The sequence below is a fragment of the Myodes glareolus genome, chromosome 2, assembly GCF_982192425.1.
Source record: "Myodes glareolus chromosome 2, mMyoGla1.1, whole genome shotgun sequence".
Classification (NCBI taxonomy): domain Eukaryota; kingdom Metazoa; phylum Chordata; class Mammalia; order Rodentia; family Cricetidae; genus Myodes; species Myodes glareolus.
In genome coordinates, this window is record NC_142027.1 from 139,610,714 (window position 1) to 139,635,535 (window position 24,822).

General features: G+C 42.2%; 1 pseudogene; it reads right to left on the reverse strand.

Annotated features, from left to right (window-relative positions):
- The window catches only part of LOC125393163 (2'-5'-oligoadenylate synthase 1A-like), a 210,623-nt pseudogene that overhangs the window by 508 nt on the left and 185,293 nt on the right, over positions 1-24,822 (reverse strand).

The following is a 24,822-nucleotide window of genomic DNA, read 5'->3' on the forward strand; positions in this document are numbered from 1 at the left end:
GAGTTCCATGGGTTACATGACAATGAGACAGGAAAGATAACCCGCTTTGTGGTCCTGAGCACTTACTTCAGAGTCCATGGGAATCCCAGCCCCACATCTCCTTAGTTGACAGTCCTTGAGTCAGTGGCTTCAGCTCTCTCATCCTACTGGCCTCTTGTGTGTGTGTGTGTGCATGTATGTGTGTGTGTTTCTGTGTGCTTGTGTATTTGCACACACATACATGTTTGTGTGTGTGTGCAATCAACCGAGAATGCCATCCTCCTCAAGTGCTGTCTCCTTGATGTTTGGGTTGCATTGTATTGGAATTCACCAAGGAGACTATGCTCCCTTGCTGGCCAGTGCAGGCACCTCATTGTCCACACTTTGGCATGGCAAGTGCACATCTCCTTTTCCGACTCATTTACGTGGTTCTGGTGATGATATTAGGCTCCTTATCCTTGCTTATGTGACAGTGTGTTATTGATCGAGCCTACTCATATCATCAGAGAGAGAGAGAAGGATGTTATTAAGCACAACTTATAGAGCCCTAGTGGTGATCCAATGAGCTACTGTATGATAAAGAACACAAGACTGGCATATATGTGGATCCTGTGAGCTACCGTATGATAAAGAACACAAGACGAGCATGTGTATGGATCCTGTGAGCTACTGTATGATAAAGAACATAAGACAAGCATGTGTGTGGATCCTGTGAGCTACTGTATGATAAAGAATGCAGGACGGAGCCTGAACACAAAGCAGACACTCAAAGCAGTCATTCCTTAGGAGGCTGAGTGACAGGAACTCTGCAGGGGTGGTGGGACAATCCCTGAGACCAAGAATGACTGTAAAGCAAGCAGTGTGGCAGGACAACCTACAAGCCTGGTCACCTTTGGAAAGACAGTATTTTTGGTTTGAATATTCTCCCAGTAGATGAATTGACCAAAGTTGTGGTCAAGGGGACAGAATGACGACAAATTCTTACCGGCACATCCCAGGAGTGCACTCGGGAAGTATCCCAATTTTTAGTGCATGGGTATTGCAGCCAGACTGTAGCCTCTCCTGCCAGCTGCCACCAGCCTGCTGGATTCAATCCAACCACATTCCTTGTTGGGTCAGCTGGGTCCAGGATCACAGGCCTGCAAAGCAACATTCAGAGAGGGAACTGACCGGCTGGCCAGTGCCCCAGGTACCACTGCACACGAACAGAGAGAAGCTCAACAGAGAAGCACTGTCCAAAGTTTGTCCTGAGTCCCTGTCACACAGCATAAAGAGAGTTCAACCTGAGAGGGTCAAAGTATGAGATATGAGGGCTGAACACAATACAGGGTCAAGACATGTCACCACCCAGATGGCACATGTACCATATTTTTCACAGTCTCCCAGTCCTTATGGCTTCAGTTACTGTGTGGCCTGAGATCCCATAGACCTTTGCAGCTGGTTGGAATTCAGGAGGGTTAATACCTGGGCTTTGAACTGTCTTTCATGATATTATCTTTTGTTTGAAGTGTTTGAATCTTATCTGAGTTCTGCCAGAAGAGTTCAAAGCCTCTGAAAAACTTACTTGTGAAAAAAAAATGGAATACCAGAACTGGTCTCCAGAATTGCTTTGACATATATTTCCCTCAGGGAGCTTCAGAGAAGAGGGTTTGGCATGCAGGAATTAACTTGCCAAGATGCAACTTATACAATAAAAAGGCCTTTTGCTAACCAAAACTGGCTCCTGTATGGCTGCAAGCCAAAATTCATCCTAAAGAGACCTTTTTTTTCCACCAAACAGAACACCTACATCACTGCAGGAGCACCTCAGTGCCCACTCCAAGTACCCCCTCCCTCTGCTGTTTGGGGCTAGACAAGGTCAGAGTTTTAGTCTCCTCATCTGCAGACAGGAAAGCCCACCTCTGCCTCCCAGGGCTGCAGGTCCTCATGTCAATCAGGTGACAAAAGGACAGGACAGGATGCTCCATTGACACGGAGCTCCCACCTCCCCATTTCCACACTACTACAGCATGGTCCTCCCTGGTGGGGAGGTTGAGTCATGAGAGGACAGGCTACCTGGCTCTTGTGAGCCGACTCAGCAAGTAGGTTGAGATCTCCTGGTCTTGAAAGTCATAATAAACTGTCCAATGGATTTGAAGCTGCTTGTGTTTTGTGATCAGTTCCAAAACTGTCCAGAAGCCCTGGGCTGTATTGAACTCAGTGACTACATTCCCATGTTCCCAGGCATAGACTTCCAGCAGCTCTAGGGCATACTGTGGTGGCAGTGGCTCACCCAGCTACTCCTTACACTGTGAAAAAAAATGGCAATGAGAAAAACAGGGTTTTCAGCTGTTGTGTGTGGCCTGTTCATGTAGATTTAGTGTATGGATGTTCCCATGCTATGAGTGGTTGAGATGGAGACTGTGTGGTCCACACTGAGCATTTACCAACAGGTATAGGAGGAATCATGACACAGTGATTGACAGTCAGGAAGGGAGAGTCAGAGCAGGATAGTCATGATGCTCACTATTTATGGTTTTATCACAGGCTCTGAAATAACAGGGGAGGAGATAGGGAGAGGGCCCAGTTGGTAAAGTGCCCCCAGTCAAGTCAGGGAGTTCAGATCCCAGCACACACAGGCTGATGAGAGGAGTGAATCGTAATCTCAGCTTTAGCCAGAGGAGATGGGGTTCCCAGGACTGTACAACTGCTCAGAATTGTTGATTTAGCACTCTGTGGTTTCAAATCTGAGGTCCTGAGTGGATTTACAAAATGAAGAGTGATTCACTTCCTGACCTCTACATGTATGTGCACACACATATAAACACAGACACATGCACTCCCTAGAACAGGTATATAGACAGAAATATACAAACATTTTTAAAGGTCCAGAAAAGAACAGGAGAAGGCCTGTTTAAAGAGCTAATAGCTTGAAATGACATGAAAATAGAAACCAGAGAATGTGACAGGCTTCGCCCCAGAAGGAATCAAAAATCCAGACACAAATGATATAGCAACCAGGAAGCAGTGAATCAGACATGGCTGAAGAGAGAGTAGGCTAACTGGAAAGTGGACTAGAAGACACCTTCTGGAACAAGCTTGGAAAGTCCTCCTTCCTCCAGCTTCCCTCCCCCTCCCTTCTCCCTCCTACAGCATCACCTTTTCCTTGCTGTCTTCTGTTACCTTCTCTTCTCTCAAATCCTCCCCTTCTGCTTCTCTTTCCCCTCTTTTCCTTCTCATTTTCTATTTCCTCACCCCTTGTGTTTCTTTTTTTTCTTTTTGTGAACCTGACATAAGGTAGAGTCATCTAGAGAAGATGGACTCACAAATGAGAAAATGCTTCTCTCAAACTTCCCTGTGGGGCATTTTATTGATCATGATTAACGAGAGAGGGGCAGCCCACTGTGACTGGTGTCTGGGCAGATGACCTTGGAGTGTACATAAATGTAAGCTGCGTGAGTCATGGATAGCAAGCCAGTGAGCAGAATTTCTCCATGGTCTCTGCTTCAGTTATTGCCCTGACTTCCTCAGTGATGGACTGTGACTGGGATGTGCAACCGATTAAGACTTTTTTTTTAACCAAGAGATGTTTGGTCATGTGATAAAATATCATGTCAATATAAAGCAAACTAGAATATCCCTGCTTTTCCCTGGCAAAGTTTCCACTCATGTATAAACAGGACCCACAGTTGCTGGACTAGACGCCATACCAGTTGGTACCTGTGCTTGACCGGGTCGATGAGATTCTTCAGCTTGGGTGGACGATCCTTCAGGAAGTTACTCTGGAGCTCTGTGATGCTGGTGGAGAACTCGCTTTCCTTCCCCAGGGAGGTGCATTCACTGATGAGTCTTCTGTAGACTTGGGGGTCAGGCTTGTTGTAGATGTTGACATCACCTGTTAAGGAGGCTTCACTTAGTTAACACTACAGCCCTTTTCTGAGGTTCTTTGGTTTATCTGGGGTGACGAGCTCACAGGCTGGGATTCTGTGAACGGGGCAGAGATTAAGCACTGCAAGCATCACTTCCCATACATCCATGTGCCTCAGCACACCTCAGGACTGCAAATCATACTCATGGTAGGATGATAGGATGTAGAGATATACTGCATCCCATCCTGAAAAAGGATTTGATAGAGATTTTAATCTCCACTCTACAGTTATGTGGGGAGAATGTATCTCTCAAGAGCCTGATTTGGTAAAAGGTAGGAAAGACATGTGGTGGTATGGCCATAGGCCTACATTGAAAAATTCCACCTTTCCCAGGTATGAGTAATTGTTTTTAATTCCACTGCCAGTTTTAACCAAACAGAACTTGTTGAAACCTCGCTAAAGAAAAATTGTATTGCTGGATGCAATATGACTATTCGATCCTTTGTTTGGGTTCTTGCCCCATTTTTCTTTGTATTGTGGAATGGCACTGTGGAGGGTGATATTCTTAATTGTCCTTCCATGATCTGCAAGCTGAGTAGTTGCTGGAATGGTTCTGATGGAGCTTCTGTTGTTCGAGTGCCTGCTGTGATTCCTCTTCCAGTGCTGGTGTCTAAAGAACATCAGAATGTCATCCTTTATGGACAGTGGCGAGACTTTGGGATAACAGCTGCAATTGTTGCTGCTATTGCTCTCACTGGCACTGCAGCTAAGGTTGCTGGAGTTACCATTTCACAGACAGCTGTGACTGCAGAGACTGTGCTGTCTGGGGAGGTTGGTAGGGTCCTGCAGACAAGGAGTGCTCTGGACTCTCACATTGGATTTGGACTTTTGAATTTGGATCAATGGACTGCGCTTTTGCAGGAGCGGGTAGATTCCCTTTGGCTCTTGCGGCAGGTGTCTGGTTCTCATTTTTGTAGTGCAGCTTGCGTTTTACCTGCTGATGTTGTGGGTGCTTCTAATGTGGTTGAACAATTAAATGCATGTTTGGATGACCCTTGGAATTCCTCCTTTTTGAATTTTATCCTGCAGACAGCTCATCATATTGTTAGTATTAATAGCACGTAGGTCCCTGCTGTTTCTGGATCCAGTTGGTGGAATGCCATCATTCAGCTTGGGGGCTGGGTCCAGTGATTGTCTGGAATGCTCTCACTTGTGCTGATATTGCTATTGGTGTTATCTGTTTTTGGATTCTCTACCGCTTTATGTGGCAACCCCACGTATAGCACATTGTCACTCAGCAAGTGTTGCTCGGGCTGTCTTCCGGGAATCAGGAAGTGCCCCAAGTCTGGCTGCAGATTCTTCAGAAGTCATGAGGGATCCCTACAATGGGCAACTGTCCTGGTATAGAGAGCTCACCTAAGACAAGGATTAAGGCCGCCTGTACCCGGGTAAGAGTCTCTATCCGGGGAAGTCCTAAGACAGAGGCTCTCGTGCTTTTAAAATAAAAAGGGGGAAATTGATTGGTCCCTTGAGGACAGGCCTTTGCACCCCCACTTGATCTGTCTTGCACTCTTGTGGTTGGTTGTTCCAAAAACAGGAACAAAAACAGAACAATCTGTTGTTTTCAGCAATGTTTCTAAGGATGTTTACCCCTAAGCCATGTGAGTTATGGTGATGAGACTCCTGCTTTTGCTGGCTTGGCCTCCACTTCTATGAGCTATGTATACTGTGTAAGAAAGTGGAATAAAGGCTTGTCTGCAGAACCTGAAGTTATGTTCTGTGTTAATCCCGATGTCCCTCACCCAGAAGAACTACAGTTGCCATGCTGGCACAGCATAGACTCTCCATGTAAGGGGCATTGCTGACCTGGAGGAGGGCAAAGGGAAAGAGTGTGATCCAGTCCTCATCAGTCTCTAGGGTTAACTTAGTGAAGGTCACCTTTGTTTTTTTTCCCTATCCTCCTTCTACTGGAGTATTCCAGATTGAATGACATGCAAGCAATAGGTGTCCCCCAAAGGAAACTTGTCTATGATCTAGCATTCTCAGGCTATTGAGGGGGCAGGGACAATATACTCTTTTCTGTAGCCACTTTCAGCTCAAATCAGGGTAATGGTTGTCAAAGACTGGGCAATGGGGCATTTATCAGATGCATCTGATTAGCTGTTCCAGGTGAAGGGACAGAGAGCAATCACATCAGCTGGACTGGTTCATGTCAGCTTTCAGCAAGTTCAGAGCTCAGTAGTCTGCAGGAGCTCCCTGGGTGATGTCTTTTAAATCTGGTAAGACAAACACAGACCAAAGACAAGTTAAAAATTTTGGAGTTTAAAAGAGAACCTTATATGTTTCAGGACTTTTACTTATCTTAAGTCTTTGAGCTGTGACAGATGGATTCAAGCCTTGTGACCTTCTGGACTCCCCTAATCTCTCATGAATTTTTAGTTTATCAAAGGAGATAAACGTTCTAGTAGCCTTTTCATTGCATTGAAATCTGCATTGTAGAAAAAGCAGTTAACAGGTGCTTGTAAGCAGCTGGGATAGATTTGGGGACATAACAAAAGTATGACTTTGGGTTAGCTTGTTGCAAAACACCTTTAAGTTTGTCAAGGGACATAGCAAAAGGTAATTGGTTTATCAGGAGACATAGCAAGAGTGTGGCTTTGGGTTAGTGTTGGAGCCACATTTATTATACAGTAGTGTACAGCTGAGAAATTCTTAGACCCACAAGTGTACAACTTATGGGGAATTTGTTGCAGAGCTGCAGGAACACTTGTCTTTTGGATAAGTCACTGTCATTTCTGAAAAAATCTTGTGAAATCATGGCATTTCTCCCTTCAAGATGGGATTCATTCCTGAAACACCTCAGCCGTGTAACTTCCTCCTGCACAGACAACAGAATGACCTTCCAGGAGGTGGTAGAGAGAGAACATTCACTCTTTGTTCCAATAGTCAAATTTACATAAAGTCAGTGTCTCCACAGTTACCTCTGCTAATAGACCAAGTAGGAATTTCAAAAAGATAGGGAGACACCCTTTCCAGAAAAACGCATCTTTCTTTTGGACCTTTAGTAAGTTTATCTAATGGTTTTGAACAGCAAGTATTTCCCCTTGGACACTGGCTCATCCAGGATAGTGTCACCTTTTTCAGGAGCACTCCTTTGGCATGCTCTCCCATTGAATGTGTGCATGTCTGTGTGATTCTGAATTGCATATTGATATCACTGGTTTGCATATGGAATTTTTCTTTTTTTAAAAAAGATTTATTTATTTATTTATTATGTATACAGTATTCTCAGTATTCTATCTGCATGTGCACCTGCAGGCCAGAAGAGGGCATCAGATCTCCTTACAGATGGTTGTGAACCACCATGCGGTTGTTGGGAATTGAACTCAGGACCGTTGGAAGAGCAGCCAATGCTCTTAAAACACTGAGCCATGTCTCCAGCCCCTGGAATTTTTTTTAACCACATCCATAAAATGTAAACCTTGGAGGATATTTGCCCTTCTCTTTTTTCTGCTTTTTTGAAAAAAATAAAGATCAGGCAGAGGCAATGTACTGAGTTGATTTATTTTGTTTTCGTTCCTTTCAATTAGCCAGGTTATTGCCCAATTTAAAAAAATCTTAGCTGGATCCTTAGAAGTTTAATGGGACTTAACCCCAGAAAAAGCCTCGATAGATTAGCCTGATGAAAAACACCTTTAATTCTACATTTAGAGACAATGAAAGGAAATTTAAAATCTTGAGCTTATGACTGAAAAACAAGTAGTCAACGCTCTACTAGGTTATCAGAACTCTGCTGACCAATGCTAAAATTCTGTATCTTTGAAATATTAGCATAACAATATAACTGGGATGGGGGGAGGGAAGAAGGATGAATATGGGATCAGGGAAGAATATATTTCAACTAAGGGAGTCATTTTAGGGTTTACAGGAGACTTGATTATATATGGGATCCCAGGTCCAAGGAGAGATACCCCAGATTGTTCTCTGGACAGAGGAGAGGGTGCCTGAACCGGCCGTGGCCCATAACCATACTGATGTATATTTTGCTTATCACCATAGATCCTTCATCTGGCGAAGGACGGCGATACAGACGGAGACCCACATTGGAGCACCGGACTGAGCCCCCCAAGGTCCAAATGAGGAGCAGATGGAGGAAGAACATGAAAAAGGAAATCAGGACTGCAAGGGATGCTATCACCCACTGATACAAGGGAACGGATCTAATGAGAGTTTACCAAGGCCAGTTGGACTGGGACTGAACGAGGACGTGATCTAACTAGATTCTCGGAATTTGGCCAGATTCTCTGAATGTGGCTGGCCCGAAGTCTTTCTGAAAAGCCATTGACTATGATACTGGGACTTGTTTCCTCTGCATATACTGGATTTTGGGGATCCAGTCTGTTTGGATACTCACCTTCCTGGACCTGGAGGGAGGGGGGAGGAACTTGAACTTCCCACAGGGCAGGAAACCCTGACTTCCCTAAGGGAGGAAGAGGGAGGAGGAGAGGGAGTGGGGGGAGTGGGAGGGTGTTGGGAAGAGGGGTGGAAATGGAAACTTTTATAATTTAATAAAATTTACTTTAAAAAAAAATTCCACATTCAGCAAATCTCTGACAGTTTGAGGACCTGAGTCAAAACACCTTCATTTATTCTTAGTTATTTGTTATAAGGTATACCTTGAAAACATTTGAGAGGTTAAATAAATTTTTCCTGTACTTGATTACAGTAGTACTTAGCATGATTTATATGTATAGTTTTGGTCATCTCAAGGCTTAATCATCTTTATCTGTTTATAATTAAAATAACAATTTCTGAATTAAAGCTCTTTCAGTATCAAAATAAGACTTGATAAGGGGCTTAAGAGAAGTTGAGGTATTTTGCCCCATAATCTCAAACTATAATACAAGACAGAGACCAACAGAGAAAAGCAATATCAACAGAACAATGAGAAAGAGAAACTGAGTGCAGACAACAGAGATGCAAATGAACAAATAAGACAGATGAGACAACAATAGACAAAGAGAAAAGACTGACAAATAAGACATCATTCAATAAAAACAGGATCCCTGTTCTTATGACCTGGGATCCAGGTCTAAGCCAGGGAACCCTGAGATCCTGCTCCACCTGGAACACTGATCCCTGGACATTGCCCCTCCTGGGACAGATGTAGTCTCTCACACAACAACTAGGACCCCCTGGGGCAAGAGAGGTTTCCCTCCTTTTCACTGGACTCAAGGAGCGCTACCCTGTCTGGCCTCCTTATTGAGACCAAACCCTGGCACCAAAACCTTAACAACGTCCAGAGGACTCTGACTTTGCCTATTGGACATCTTGATTCTGATCCTCAATGGGGCATCTTGGTGCAGCTTCCAACTGTTAAACCTAGCCTGTTATATGCCACAGGAAGAAGGGAGAATCTTCAGAGTTCAAAGATCTTAATATCACTGCATAAATGGGTCACTGATCAATTAGGACTTCAGGACAAAGACAAGGGAGCCTTGATTATCCTGACAGCCCAGAGCAGGAGCAGAAGTGGGGTGGATGAACAAACACACAAACCACGAACCTTTGTTGTTGAGATACCTTATAGTTTTCAGTTCCTTGGATGAACTCCTTCACAGAAGCAGACAGGCATCCTTTTCTGACCAGACGTTCAAGTTTTTCCCTTATTCTCTGGGCCTTCTGTAAACACGGAGAGGGGTTTTCATGCACAGAAACACTTGATTTTTCTCAGCACAGGATTCTAAAGCCTTTTGCTTTACATTGGATTACCTCTTTCCTGTGAGAATCAGTTCTTTCTTTGCTTTCACAGCAGCTAGATTTTATCTCACTTTTTTCTCATCCTTGTCATTGGATTCTTTTTCCAGACATTCTAAATCAGAAAATGAAAGGACTATCTATGAAATCAAAAGAAAAAAATATAGTGAAATTACTTAACTTATTTGTTAAGGAGCTGGAACTTTACTTTTATAAAGAGAAGGCTTAATTATTCATTGGCCAAGAGTTCAATTACTTTGAACTTTAAGTCTGTGCATATTCAGCTTTACACAGACATTTCTCAAGTACCTAGGAACTGAAGTTCTTAAAACTCTTAATGCTGAGGATGAGAAGGTTTTAGATGGTTTGTGATTCAGGAGAAGTAGGGAAGATGTAAGACACACAGAAGTAACCACGTGTAGTCTTCCTCTAGATCAAGCCTGTAAACCTCCCACCTTTCACCCTAGTGAACTACTGCTTTTAGTTAATCTTGACTTCAGGACTTTAATTTGTTATTTTTCTTAACTACAGTTAAGAGTTCTGCTCATATCTATTAGTCTGGGGGCACCCATGTATTAGGAACTGTGTAGCAAAGGCCACTGTCACACTTTCATGTTTCATGTATGTCACATGTCTCTGATGCTGTTCAAGCATCAGAATAGCAACTCCTCCTTTCTAATGGAATTGTTCCTAATGGTTTTCTCACCAATTTAAAAATGCAACAAGAATATATCATCACTGTGAGGACATGACTTAGCAGGTAAAACTACTTTTCATGCAAGCCTGAGGTCCTGGGTTTTATCACTGGCACTCACAGTGGAAGGAAAGAGCTGACTCCTGAAAGTTGACCTCTGACCTCCACACATGGTGTGGCAGGCTCAATCATATACATTATATAATACAGTAATTATAAAATAAACCGGGAGGAGGTGGTGCACACCTTTAATCCCAGCACTTGGGAGGCAGAGGTAGGTGGATCTCTGTGAGTTCAAGGCCAGCCTGATCTAAAAAGAGCGAGTTCCAGGACAGGCTCCAAAGCTACAGAGAAACTCTGTCTTGAGAAACCAAAGAAAAAAGGATAAGGAACATATCATCAGTATATCAGGAATAAATAATAGAATCAGAGAATCATTAGATCTTACTACAAAAGCCTATTTGCCACAAAATTGGAAAATGTAAAAGAAATGGACATCTTTATAGATAAGTACCAAATACCAAAGTTGAATAAAGACCAGATGGACAATCTAAAGAGACCTGTTAGTCACAAAGAAATAGAAGCTGTTATCAAAACCCTCCCTACCAAAAAAAGCCCAGGATCAGATTGTTTCAATGCAGAATTCTACAAGAACTTCCAAGAAGAGCTAATACCTATACTCCTTAATGTATTTCACAATATAGAAATAGAAGAGTCATTGCCAAATTCTTTTTATGAAGCTACAGTTACCCTGATACCAAAACCACATAAAGACTCAACCAAGAAAGAGAATTACAGGCCAATCTCACTCATGAACATCGATGCAAAAATTCTCAATAAAATACTGGCAAACTGAATCCAAGAACACATTAGAAATATTATCCATTATGATCAAGTAGGCTTCATCTGTGAGATGCAGGGCTAGTTCAACATATACAAATCTATCAATTTAATCCATCATATAAATAACCTGAAAGAAAAAAAACCCACATGATCATTTCATTAGATGCTGAAAAAGTATTTGACATAATTCAACACCCTTTATAACAAAGGTGTTGGAGAGATTAGGGATACAAGGATCATACTGAAATATAATAAAAGCTATTTACAGCAAGCCAACAGCTAACATCAAATTAAATGGAGAGAAGCTCAAAGCCATTCCACTAAAATCAGGAACATGACAAAGCTGTCCACTCTCTCCATACCTCTTCAATATAGTGCTTGAAGTTCTAACAATAGCAATAAGACAACCTAAGGGGATCAAGGGAATCCAAATTGGAAAGGAAGATGTTAAACTTTCGTTATTTGCAGATGATATGATAGTGTAAATAAGTGACCTCAAAAACTCTACCAAAGAACGCCTACAGCTGATAAACACCTTTAGTAATGTTTTAAAGTTTTATAATGTACAATTTTATGAAGTACTGTGACTTAATCTCTAAATTACATGGTGAGAGCTGAGGTTATGAACATTTAACATTCCCCCAGTTTCACTTTATTTGGGCAGTATATTCCTGGAAACTTTAATTTATTTGTTTATTTTTGGGACATAGGGCCTATGTTGCCCCGGCTGTTCTTGAAATTGTTCACTGAGATCCACCTTCCTCTATCGCCAAAATGTTGGGATTGCAGGCATGTGCTCATCATGCCCGTTTTAGACCTAGAACTTTGACCCTCTTTTACTTAATTAGTATGCATTGTTATCAAATTTATTTTTATCTTTAGAGGAATGCAGAGAATGTAAATGCTGGAAAGTGAGGTGGAACATCATCTTCTGGACTTGAATGGCTATCACACCTTCAATCTCACATAATCTACTCTAGATCAAGCCAATCAATATTCCCACTACAGATGTGAGAGATGGTCTCTGGGTCCCACCTCTCTCTGAGGGACTTAGGGAAGAGAGTCACTGTTCAATTTCCCATGCTGCGGTGGATGGTCCCACACCTATGCACACAGGGGCGGCACTGAAGACATAAGAGTGTTATTAAACAACATGACGTTGTAAAAGGGAAGTCTGAGGGGAATGCAGGAGAAGCTGCAGAGGGAATAGCCGGAGTGGGATGATAATGTTATTTCATTGCATGTATCTATGAAGTAATCAAAGAATAACAAATGTTTCTATTTTAAGTATTTTAAATTTTGTTTTATTTCTAATCATGTATGCATATGTGTGTGTATCCATGTGAGTGCCGGGCCTCTAGGGTTCAGCAGAGGGAGGTGGGTCCATTAGCATGGGAGTTGGAGTTATGAAGCATTCAATGCCAAGTCCTGGGCCTTGGGTCTCCTTTAAGCAGGAAATGCTCTCCTCCACTTGACCATTGCTCCAGCCCATATCTTGAGTGGTTTACATTTTGATGTATTATAAAGACAGCTATTTGTTAACATCACTTTGGTACCTTCTTTGAGTTGAATAAAAATACAAGTGGATCCAGGGCTTAGCAGAAGTTGTACTTGATATCTAATAGGAGAGTAGAAATTCAGTGAAGATTTTCATTACTCTTTCTTTTTTTATTCTGTAAGTTATGATTTCATTCCTAACTCCACTATATGAGATGCTAAGTATCCCTATTTTTCTAAACCAGCTAATGGCCTTTTTCTATGAATTTGTAATGCAGATGAAGCAAATCACCTTGAGTCAAATCAGAAGGTAAAATGTGGTGTTACTGTCAGAATGCTCATGATTTGATCATGTGTCAGGCTGTGAACACGTCATTTTTGCTCTTTCTCTTAATGTCCGCCATCGACTTTTCTCTTTCTGCTTCAAGACACAAGTGGATTTTCTTCAGCTGATGATGAACACTCAGGACTCCAAAGGCAAAGAGTTCCTGAAAATTAACCCAGGGTGCTTCACTATGTATGAATCAAAAAGCCCAGAGAACCACCACAACAGGTGGTTGAACAGTGACCATCCTCCCTGGACTCCATACATCTCCTGACAGGGCTGCAGCAGCATGTGGGAACAGTTCAGCTGTGAAACCAGACAAGGACATTAAGAAAGAAAAGAAGGGTCTGATGAAGCTCATCTCTGGTTCCTCCACCAAATTTGAGCCCCCCTGCCAGCCTCACCGAGTCTGGACTTGGAGCTGGGTGCAGGTCAGGTGTCCTGCAGGGAGCACTGGGTCCTGAGTTGCTGCTAGTGTGCAATCACGGCTGGGCAGACTCCTACCCTACAGATGGAGATGGCCCAGTGGTCTCAGGCCTAGGGGTTTCAGTAGCCTCAGCCCAAGATTCTTTCATAGCAAGGCAAGCTCCCTGGACTACTCAATGCCCACTGCTCCAGCACCTTAGCAGGACTGCACCTCCCTGGCTCCTGCTATCTGTGAAATGATATCTGTTAAATGTGAATGAGGCCAGACCTGTTATCTGTGAAAGGCACAGGGTGGTGTTTTCCTATCCTCCTCAGAGGGAGGCAGAACTTGAACTTGAAGAAGATACTGTGTTTTTTAATAAAAATGAGAGTATAGTAGTTCAAAGGCACATTACAAAGAATTGGAAAGATTGGCCTTTTGGGGGGGAGCTTTGTGAAAATATATGAGAAGATTCCATGTCAAGAAAGGGTAACATCACTTCACAGAGCAGGGTCATAGGAAGAGTACAGATGTGGAATTCCAGATCTCCAGGAGCTGAGCAGAAGTGGGCACCTGACTCCAGAACCCGGGCCTGGTTACCCCTGTGGGCAGAGTGAAGGAGGTACCTTGTGTGGTTTCTTTCCCTCTGGATTCTGATATGTGAAGTGTGCCTTGTACTGTCTAATGAACTATACAGAGAAATGCCTATATTTTGAAGATGTATAACTAAAATGGACAATTGTTTACAAGATTTAACTGATTTATTTGCCTTTTTAAAACTTAAACTTTCTTGAAATAGCAAATTCTTTGAATTATGATTTTTTTAAAATTACTAATTTATAAAATGATGAATAAGAAGAAGTTAGATTTTCTCCTGTTGAGGTAAAGAGATTCTTTTTGGAATAGTTTGCTCCTTCTCCTCTTCTCACTGCCCTCCTTCCCTGGTTATATTTTGCTTCTTTTAGGCAAAAATGCCAGTTTCCTTAACAGACAACTGAATCAGTACCAACAAGGATCTGGGGCAGTGAGACAGTGGCTCCTGGAGAGAGGAGTCAGTGGGCCCCACCTTTCTGTTTTGATCAGAAATCCACCCAAAGACCTAACCCTCGATTTCACATTGTGGATTTTTCATTTTCCTAAAATGAAGTGTGTAAAGTAAGAAGAAAAATTAGGCACAACCATTGACTAAAAATATGTCTTTGCTAACACAAGCTGTTCAGTGCATTGGTTGGGAAGGAAGAGAAATTGAAGTGGTAGCTGCTGTGTGTGAATGACTTTGAAACGCAATTCCCATTTTACCCTCAAGTGATCTGCATGCTTAAAACACAGTAAAAATTGGAGAGACAGTGAGGGTAAGAAATGCAGTTGTGCTGAAGTCAAATGCTCTAAGGAACAAGGGAAAGTTTCCATTCATCCATTGTAAGTCCCCTGCCATTTTGCATGTGTTACTAGATTTACACAGTGATGTGTATTGTGTGCGGTGTATATATGCCATTGCCATTATTACTCAGAATTGATAGATATCAGGTTTATAAAACAAACAGCATTCTCTTCTCTACTCCACCACCATTACTGACCAAGATATCCTGAGTGTGCTTGCTCTGTCTCTGAAGCTGTACATTAGCCAGCACACCAGTGGTTAGTTAAAAGGCAGGCTGATGTGCTGGGCGAGTTTATCCAGGAGACTACTGGCTCCTGTGACTGTGGTGAAGCTCTGCAGGGCTTGCTGGGAGTGGCTCTACCCACACCTTGCAATTGCTGCAGGGTCTAACCAAGTCCATTTCTTTATAGAAATCCTGTGACATCTGGTGGTGTCTTCTTCCAGTTTCATCTCAGCCAAAGGTCTGTGTAGTCCTAGAAACAGCTGGAGGAAAGACAGCCTGGAGTGAATGAGACTGTTCCACTGTTCTCTTGTGGGTAAGTAAAGTAAGGAATTCAACATACCTTTTCCTTTTCTGGGAAATAGTCACATGAAATGAAAAGTCAAGTAAAGACAAGAGAGTCCATTGTCTTAAAACCATGTGTAATGTGATTGAAAGAGGAATCATTCCTGCTAAACATTTTAAATATAAAATCATGATATATTACATTCCTTTGTGTTGTATTAAAAGATACTTTACTAGGATATCCAGATAACATGATAAAGTTTGGAGACATGGACTTTAGTTAAAAAAACAGCTGCCATCAGCTTTCATCTGGGTGAGTTGACACCAACATGTCATTATATTCTTTACTTTCACAAATTGGTGTATTTTATAGAAATTTTAAAAGAGCAAAAAGACTGCTACCAGTTAATGATTTTTTTTTTACCTGTCCTTTCTCCATATTTTCAGCTCTGTGATTGACAAATCCCAGGTAACAGTTTTCTGGTATAAATTTGCCTAAAATTTCATCTGTTGGTAGATAATTAGATGACAAAGCATCTATTGGATGTTTTGGAGACAGTAGATGGGTGTCATAAAAGGGGCTTGTTACACAGTGGTGGTAATGATGAAGTTAGAATTTATCATTTCTTTTATGTTAATTTTGAGGACTGGCTAAAAGTTTTCATTATTAAAAATTGATTTTCATCCCATAAAAGAACCCAGAAAGAAAAGATTGTCAGGAGATATGTATGGGGTGGGTTTAAAGGATGGAAGCATTTCTGCCAAATTCCAGAAAGATGTGTACATGGATATATCTTTGGTGTCCACTGGAGCTTTCTAGATGTCCACTGGTGTAAATGTACCAGAGCTTCTAGAACAGTCACAGAGACAATTTCGTGCTCAGTGTCTTCAGTAGTGTTAGGTCATCTGTCTGATTCTCAGTCCCTTCCAATCCCTCTGATTCTGGATTTCTACCTGAGAATTTGCATCTGGGCTCCAAACAGGAAGAGCACTCTCCAGCAGTGGGGGTGATCTCTGGGAGTGAGTGATTGAACTGTGATTAACAGTTTAGTCTGCAATTTATTCTGCTCTGTGTAAATAGCATCTTGCAAACTATATGCCCTGCTCTTCTTTATTTTTCAGGCCCCTGGTTTTATAACATTGTCCATACTAGGTCTGTGACACAACTACTATTAGTATTATAAATAAGGATTTATATTTAGTATTATAAACAAGGATTTTAAAGTTCTCATATTTATTTCATATTTCTAGTTATTATCCAGTTTGGGAAAGTTTTTCAAGCCTTACTTATTTGCTATTTTAAGAAATGACATTTTAAAATAGTCATTCAAAAATATATTCATTCATTTCTAGTGGTGTGGGTCTTCCCACATCAATGAATATAATCCCACATGGTAATGTCCAGTCTTGACTCCTAGGCCATCCTAGATCCTGTCAAGTTGTCAGTCAGTATTAACCAATGAATTTCTTTATCCTTATAAGTATGTATGAGGACAGGGTGTGGTGGGTAGAGCTACACATTTGTGGTGATTGAGTCTGATCTAACTGGACAGATGTGCCACAGGTGGGCACCAGAGTGGAATTCAGTCCCAGTGACTCTGGACCTCTTTCCTCTGTTCCTCCCTAGACAGCTGAGAGCACCATTTGAATTTCTTCTCATCTCCACTGGGATGTTCTGCTTTGATCTTCATTATCTACAATGTTCTTTTCCTTTGATCTCAATCTGATATTGAGACCACAGCCCAATCAGTTGTTTGTATTTTCCCTGGTTGTAGGCCCACCGGAACATTTATTTCCTTTATTATGTTACACTGGCAACCCACCATGATGTGCAGAAGAAACTTCAGGATGAGATTGACAGAACTCTGCCCAGTATGGTGAGTGGATGGTACCCAGAGAAGGTGCTCATAGAAAAAGAATTAGCAAGAACATGACCCATCAGTCTCAATAAGAATTTTTACAGCAGGCCATGCATTGGTTCTTTTACCCAACAAGAGTCTAAGATAAATAGGGGAGGGACATAGGAGATGAACACAACCCATAGAAATACACAATCTTTAATACAGTCCTGGCTCTGATGTATCTTTTTCTGTTATTGCAATAATACTAAGTAAGAGAAACACATAAAACCTGGGTGACCCTTGAAAATAAGCAGCAGTTCCCCAGGTGTCTGGATAGTTATCTCTGATGATGTCCTCATTGTGCTGTCTCTACTATATGGTGGTAGGCTGCCTGTCACTTGTCTTGGCAGGCTGGCCTGACACTCCTCTCAGTGGCTCCTCTATCCAGTCCATTAGCATGGCATTTGTGTGTGTGTGTGTGTGTGTGTGTGTGTGTGTGTGAGTCAACTAGGAATTCTTTCTTTCCTGTGCTTTTGATGGTGTATTAGACTCCTTCCTGTCTTGCAGTTAGCATGACTTTAAAAAGTTCTTTAAGTGTCAGTGCCCTCTACTGACCATAATATTCATTACAGTCAGTGTGCTGGACAGCTTCTCTCAGGACGTATCGAGGTCAAACCCTGTGAAGTGGCTAATGTTCCAGCTTCAGCTGTTTTGGAAAGCACCTAGATATGCACTAGAGGGGTGCCTGCCTTTGTGCTTTTGTGAATTCCTAAGTATTGGTCACCTGCTGATGGGATACAGCCATGGGTCCAGTTGTGCTGTGGGGAGCAACTCATGGCTGAAGTGCAGGGAAAGGACAGCTAGGTAAGTTCCCACTTCCTTGTCATCCTGTCTAGGGATGGGTTTGTTTGGTGGTGAATAGAACTTTAGAAAGAGAGGAAGCCCAAACAGATGGGGGACTTTAAAAGGTCACTGAGCTCTGGCCAACAACCTGAAGAAGATGGGAGGAGAAGATAGCTGTGCCTTACAAAGTCAACACTCAGAAAGGAAGCAGACTCAGCAGAACCTCATGGTTCAGCCAGAAAGGCTGGCTTGTAGGGACCATACTCGGTATGGATAGAGGTAGGGAGGGGGCTAGTGGCCTCCTGAAAGAGAAAAGTGCATGATCAGCAGATGAACCCACATTCCTAAAGGTGATCTCCTTGCTGACTCCCTGACCTGCCACCCTGGAACAATCCTTAATGGCAGAGATAGGGCAAGTCTGCACCTAGATGGAGAGTCCTTGCTTAACCTTGAAATTGTTTTTAAAATTTTCTTATCATTTCATATGTATGGGTTTGTGGAGGTTAACCTTGGTTGTCATTTCCACTACATCTCTAATGCATGCATTCAGGCACTGGTGAGGGATTTTATTGATTGGGTAACTTGAGGTGGCAAGACCCACCCTAAATCTTACACACACCTTCTGGGGTCAGCCCACAGAAAAGAACATGGAAGAGGGAAGATTCTGTAGTTTTGTCTATTTGTCCTCACTCTCATCAGCAAATCCATCTCTCCTGAGGCATTCCTTCACTGGTGTTAGACCCTGCTTTGGGATTTCAATGCACACTGAAGTCTAGCAGCTCTCTGGGACTCACTTGGGAGTCCTGCAACTGACAGAGACTGATGAGATATTCAGGTTCCTAGACTGAAGAACTGCCATGTGCTTGTCCTTTCCATCAGGAGACCACATGTGTAGTACTAGCTGGGCCTCTGCTTGTGAACCACTAATATAAACTGCCCTTAATAATTATGTTTCTGCATTTGTGGATGTAGGCTATGTGTATGCATGCATGTTGTGTGTGTGCCTGTATGTGTGTCTGTATGCATGGGAATTATTTCCAGTAGCTCTGTCCTTGTTGAGCACTGACTAAAATTGGCTGTTTTGTCTGCTCTTAGGTTTCAATGAACCACATTCCATCACTGAACAGCTCACCATTGGAAAAACTGTCTGACCAGTAAACTCTGGTGCCCGACTGTCTTGTAAGGTGTCTTTGTCTTCTTGCTATGATAGAATACTGACCAAATATAACTTCAGAAAAGCAGACATTTCTTTCAAATTGCAGATAAATGTCTACCATGAAGGGAAGCCAGGACAGAAGCTCAGAAAGAAACCTGGAGGAAGGAACAGAAGCAGAGGTCATGAAGGAACACTGCATACTGGATTGCTCCTCATGGCTTGCCCAGCTTGCTTTCTTATACCACCCAAAATGACCATTACAGGGTGCCACCACCCACACAGGGCTCTTCTTCCCAAACCAAGCACTGATCAAGAAAACACGCCACGTATTTCCTTTCAGGCCACTCTGATGGAGGCATTTTCTCAACTAAGGTTCCCTCTTCCCAGCTGACCTTACTTTGTATTGAGTTGAAGACAATTACAGAAAGAGAGAAAGAAAAAAAGAAAGAAAGAAAAGAAAGGAGGAAGGAAGAAAGATAGAAACTTCAAGTATATAGGGTAACAGATTCACTCAACCATGCCATTTTTAAATAATATGAATGCTAGGTTTTCATTTTAGGTCCCCGTGCTTTCTCTGCAGGCAGCACATGGATGGCCATCTCCCTATCTTCAATCTGTACTGTTTTCAGGGTCCATCAAACCTGCAAAGAGACAGTGACATGAGCATTCCCACTGCTGCACATAGTAATGGAATGGATGTGCTGATTGAGTTCTGTTGGACAATTTTAAAAGTGTGGTCCTTTATCCACGAACCTGCCATTTCTACATCAACTGACTTTCCTTGTCATTTTAGCTACTTGTTATGATTTCTGCTATCTGTCTTACCCATTGCAGATGTTTTCTAAAAATTTTCTGCAGAAAAGATAATGTACACTGTGGAGAGCAGGGACAAGGCATGTAACAGAATCGATGACTGTTTGAACAGCTGTATCTGCGTATTTTCCTGTTGATGTGCTTTTAAGGTGATGCTCTCATCTGGATTCCTCCCTGTGCATGGCTGGTGTGTAGCTGTATGGTGAGTTCCTTCTCATGTGACCTGTGTTGGCCTGTTTTTGTGACTTTGTTGAATTACCAACTCTAAAATCATTCTGCCAATTCCTCAAAATTCTTCTAGACATATTGATTGGTCATTGTGGTGGTTTGATAGAAATTGGCACCCACATGGTGTGGCACTATTAGGCGGTATGGTTTTGTTGGAATAGATGTGGTCTTGTTGAAGATGTGTGTCAATGTGAAAGTAGGCTTTGTGGACTTTGTTGCTAAAGCTATACAAGTGTGTAACACACAGTTGTTTGTGTCACCTGTTTATTCAGATGTATAACTTTCTGCTCCATCTCCAGCACCATGTCTGTGAGCATATTCCTGAAGTGCAAGACAGCTCCAAATAAATGTTTTTCTCTATAAGTGTTGCTGTGGTCATGGTGTCTCTTCACAGCAACAGCAACCCTGACTAAGACAATGAAGGATAGGTTCACTTGCTCATTTTGCCCATGTGTAGGGACGATAGCTAGACCACTGCTGTCAGTCAATTCTGGCTACTGTGCCTCTCTATCCTCTGTGCTGGACAGTCCTCTATTGTTCTACAGGAAAGTCTATCTCCAACTGCAGCCCCAGTGGGCATTCCCTCAGCCTGGCTAGTTTATTTTGGGTAACCTGAAAGACATTGGACATGCCACTTCTGTGACTAGATGATATGTACAGCTCATTTCTTCTTGATGAGACCTCTACTAGCCTGATGTATATATTCCAATTTTAGGTCTAATTTATTTGTCTTTCTTTAGAGGCTTATTTACTTATGTATATGAGTGCTCTGTCTTCCAGTAGGTGTTTCTCTTTGTGGTGTAGCATGTGATCTTACCTTTACTACTCATCTTTTCCTCTAATAGGTGTGGTTGGGGCTGTCTGTCTGAGATTCTGTTGATTAATCTTCTAGGTGCCAGTGAATCCAAAGCTAAGATGGTTTTCCTCATGGTACAGTCAGTGTCCCAGTTCTAGTTACCTCATTGGTTATATTTGTCCCAGGAGGTAGCTCAGTCCTCCTGTACTTTGGTCTGCTCCCTTGAAGTTTGCTGTCTCAGGCCTACTTTGGCGTAGGCTTCTGGCTTTGATCTGTTTCTGTAAATCCTTCAGCAGAAGTCCCTAGGTTGGAGCTGGACTTGTGGTGGCGATCACTGACTCTGGTTCTGGTTGCTGGCTCAGTCCTGATCTGCCCATGTCCTGGGACTGGGTTTTCTCCTGACTTCTGCTCCTGGTGGAGCTTGTTCTCTCTGTGTCTTAGGTAACTGGTTCAGTCCCACTCCAGTTCCAGTGGAGATCACAGACTCTGAATCAGGTCATTGGCTCAATCCTGGTCTACCAGTCCCAGGACTGGATTGGCTCCCAGGGCTGGATTTGCTCCTGGCTTCTGCTCCCAGTGGAGCTTGTTTCTTCTGGATCTCTCTGTCTTAAGAGTCTCTTTCAGTTCCTCTCCTATGGAATTTGTTGTCAAAGGTAGAGTTTCTTGCCTCAGGCCTATTTTGGCCTAGGCCGCTGGCTTTGATCTGTTTCTATAAATCCTGGTCTAGATCCCTCCTGCAGAAGTCCCTGGGTTGGAGTTGGACCTAGAAAGGTTTCTGGTTCTGGTCTACTGCCTTGGAGATCCCAGGTTTGGTGGTTTCCCGAACCCATAGAGGACCTGCTTACTTCCTCAGAGGCCTTGGATCCACAGGGGTTCCAGGATCCTGCCTATTTCCTTTCATGTCCCAGACCAATCCCTGAACCCACAGAGGACTTGGCACAGGCCTACTCTCTCTAAGGTCCCAGATCATGCCTGGCCCCACTGAGATCTCTGGTTCCTGTGTATTCCCTCAGAGGACCCAGATTCACTCACACCCAGGGTTACAGAGGTCCTGACTCCAACCTAACTCCTGTGTGGTCCTAAACTCTCATCCAGACTGAGAGAGGGAGGGAGGAAGGTAGCAAGGTCAGTTTCCTGCCATCTAAGTCTCCTTTCAAAGACATTTCACCATGGTCACCACTTGCTTGCTTGGGATTCCCTTTCTGTTGTTCTGTTTTTACAATCTCATCCCCTCTTCTCAAACTACGTACTGAGTCAGAGAAAATAAAACAGCTATGGAATAATTTTAGAAATTCCCAATTGGATATCATTTCCAGGAATAATATTGACTTAATGATTAGTTTTGAATGTTTTTACTTCAGAAATAAAAAGTAAAAATGTCATTTTATTGATTTCTTTTAGAGGGTCTGTTTCACACCAGGATGTTCACATTTTCTGTGCTGCTGAAGATGATCTCTTGATCCTTGTATTTCCAGTTCCTGAGTGTTGCTGGCATGACAGACAGGAGCCTGCACACTGGAGTTTGTCATGCAGTACTGAGAGCATGGAGCCCATAAGACCAAGATGAAAGCATTAGAGGGGCTGACTCCATATCTTACAGACACAAGCAAACCTCTGGGAGCTTGAGGCCAGCCACGTCTACAAGAGCTAGTTCCCAGAACAGAGAAAACCAAAAAAAAAAAAAAAAAAACCAAAAAAACCACATAAATTAAACAAAAGAGAGAAAGAGAAGAAATGTCGATTTACAGATAGAAAATAAATAAAAACAAAACAAAACAAAACAGAATGTTACCAAGAAGACAGCCTGGTCTATAAAGAGAGTTCCAGAATGGCTATGGCTGTTTCACAGCAAAACTGTGCCTCAAAAAATAATAAAGAGAGAAAACCAAGAAAGAAAGAAAGAAAGAAAATGCTGCTTTTATCCCTTTTTTCTTTGTTAATCCCAGATTATTTATTTTAATTTTACTTTTCCTTTTTAAATTGTAATTGCAGCAGTAGTGTTCAGAAGGAAGTCCTGGGCCATGTAGTGAAATAGTTTGGCTGAAGCACAAATAAAAATACAGGTCCTGTTTCAAAAAAAAAATCAAGTTAAAATGTGAAATAAAACAAAGAAGGCAACTAAAGGTTTTTTTTGTTTTTTTAATTTTCTTTTCTTTTTTTTTTTTGAGAAACCCAAAAATGACTGAATTCAGCAAGTTCTCAACTTCAACAGGAAGATAAAGTTTTCCAACTTCAGCAAGAAGGCAGCAAATATGCATGTCTATCTAGGTCATGTGGTGGTGGCCTGTGCCTTTAATCCCAACACTTGGGAGGCAGAGGCAGGTGAATCCCTGTGAGGTCAAGGCCAGCCTGGTCTACAAGAACTAGGTCCAGTACAGCTAGGACTGTTAGGCAGATAAACACTTTATCAATAAACAAGAAAAGGCATATCTAAGCAGACCAGTCAAGTTGTAGCCTCACACCCTTTAATGGTTCAAGCAGGAGTTCAAGACGCAGGGAGGGGTGGTGACCTTGAATCTTACTAGTCTGAGTCTCTCTCCTACCAGGTGCCCTCAGGGGACAGGTGTGGAGCCTAGGGCCAGGGAACAGATGATCTAAAAACTCAAAACAGCAAGCAATCAAACACAAACCAAGTAGGAAGAAATGCCTTTGACAGTTAACCCATTTAAGAATTAGGAAAAAATCTAGCCTGGTGCCTATATTCCCAGTACGTGGGAGGCTGAGGCAGGCAGATCTCTGTGAGTCTAAGGCTAGCCTTGTCTATAAGAGCTAGTTCTGCCTGGTGCTGGTGGCACACACCTTTAATCCTAGTACTCGGGAGGCAGAGACAGGTGGATCTTTGTGAGTTCGAGTCCAACCTGGTCTACAAGAGCTATTTCCAGAACAGGCTCCAAAGCTGCAGAGAAACCATGTCTTGAAAAACCAAAAAAAAAAAAAAAAAAAAAAAGAGCTAGTTCCAGGACAGGCTCCAAAGCTACAGAGAAACCCTGTCTCGAAAAACAAGAAAACAAAATATCACCAACAACAACAACAACAAAAAAGAATTAGGAAAAGTCAAGCAGTGGTGACATAATACTTGTAATCCTAGCACTTGGGATGCTGAGGTGGGAGGATATCAGTGAGTTCTAGGCCTGCCTCATTTATCAAGAAAGTTCCAGGGATGGTACATAGAGAAACCCTGCCTCAAAAAACAAAACAAAACAAGACACAAAAAAACAAAAGAGTTAGAAAAGTGCTCATGAAACACCATGAACCAACTAGATGGCACTTACTAGCAATCAAAGGTGAAATAAAAAGGGCAGAAAATTTCTTTGATGAAATCCAACCTTCTTACATTGTCAAAGCTGTACAGCCAGAAGAACTAGAAGGAACATGTGTCCCTCTATCTAATAGAAAAAGCTAGACTCTCACATCATAAAAGATGAAAATCTTATGAGAAAAACTTAACAAAATGCAACAGGAGCTCATGCTATTCTCCATGACTTTCAGAGTTCACAGAGTTCACTCTGCCTTCTAAGAGATGGGATGATGATAGTATAGGTGTTTGCTTCCTTTTATTGTATATTTAGTTTAATTTTAAATTTATTCAAGTGTTTGTGTGTGTGTGTGTGTGTGTGTGTGAGAGAGAGAGAGAGAGAGAAATCAGAGAGACAGAGAGACAGGAGGGGGGATTGAGTATAAAGTTATACTCCAGACACATTGTAGGTCATATGTCAAAAGTTTTCATTATGATAACAAAAGTCAATAAGCATTTGTGAACTTTTTATTTGTTTGTTTATTGGTTTGTTTGTCTGTTCATTCATTCATCTGTTCACATATTTGCTTTATTTATTTACAGTGGAAGAGTTCATTTAGGGTTAGGAATCAGTTCAGAACAATCTATCAGATTGGTAGGTAGGAAGTTATCCAG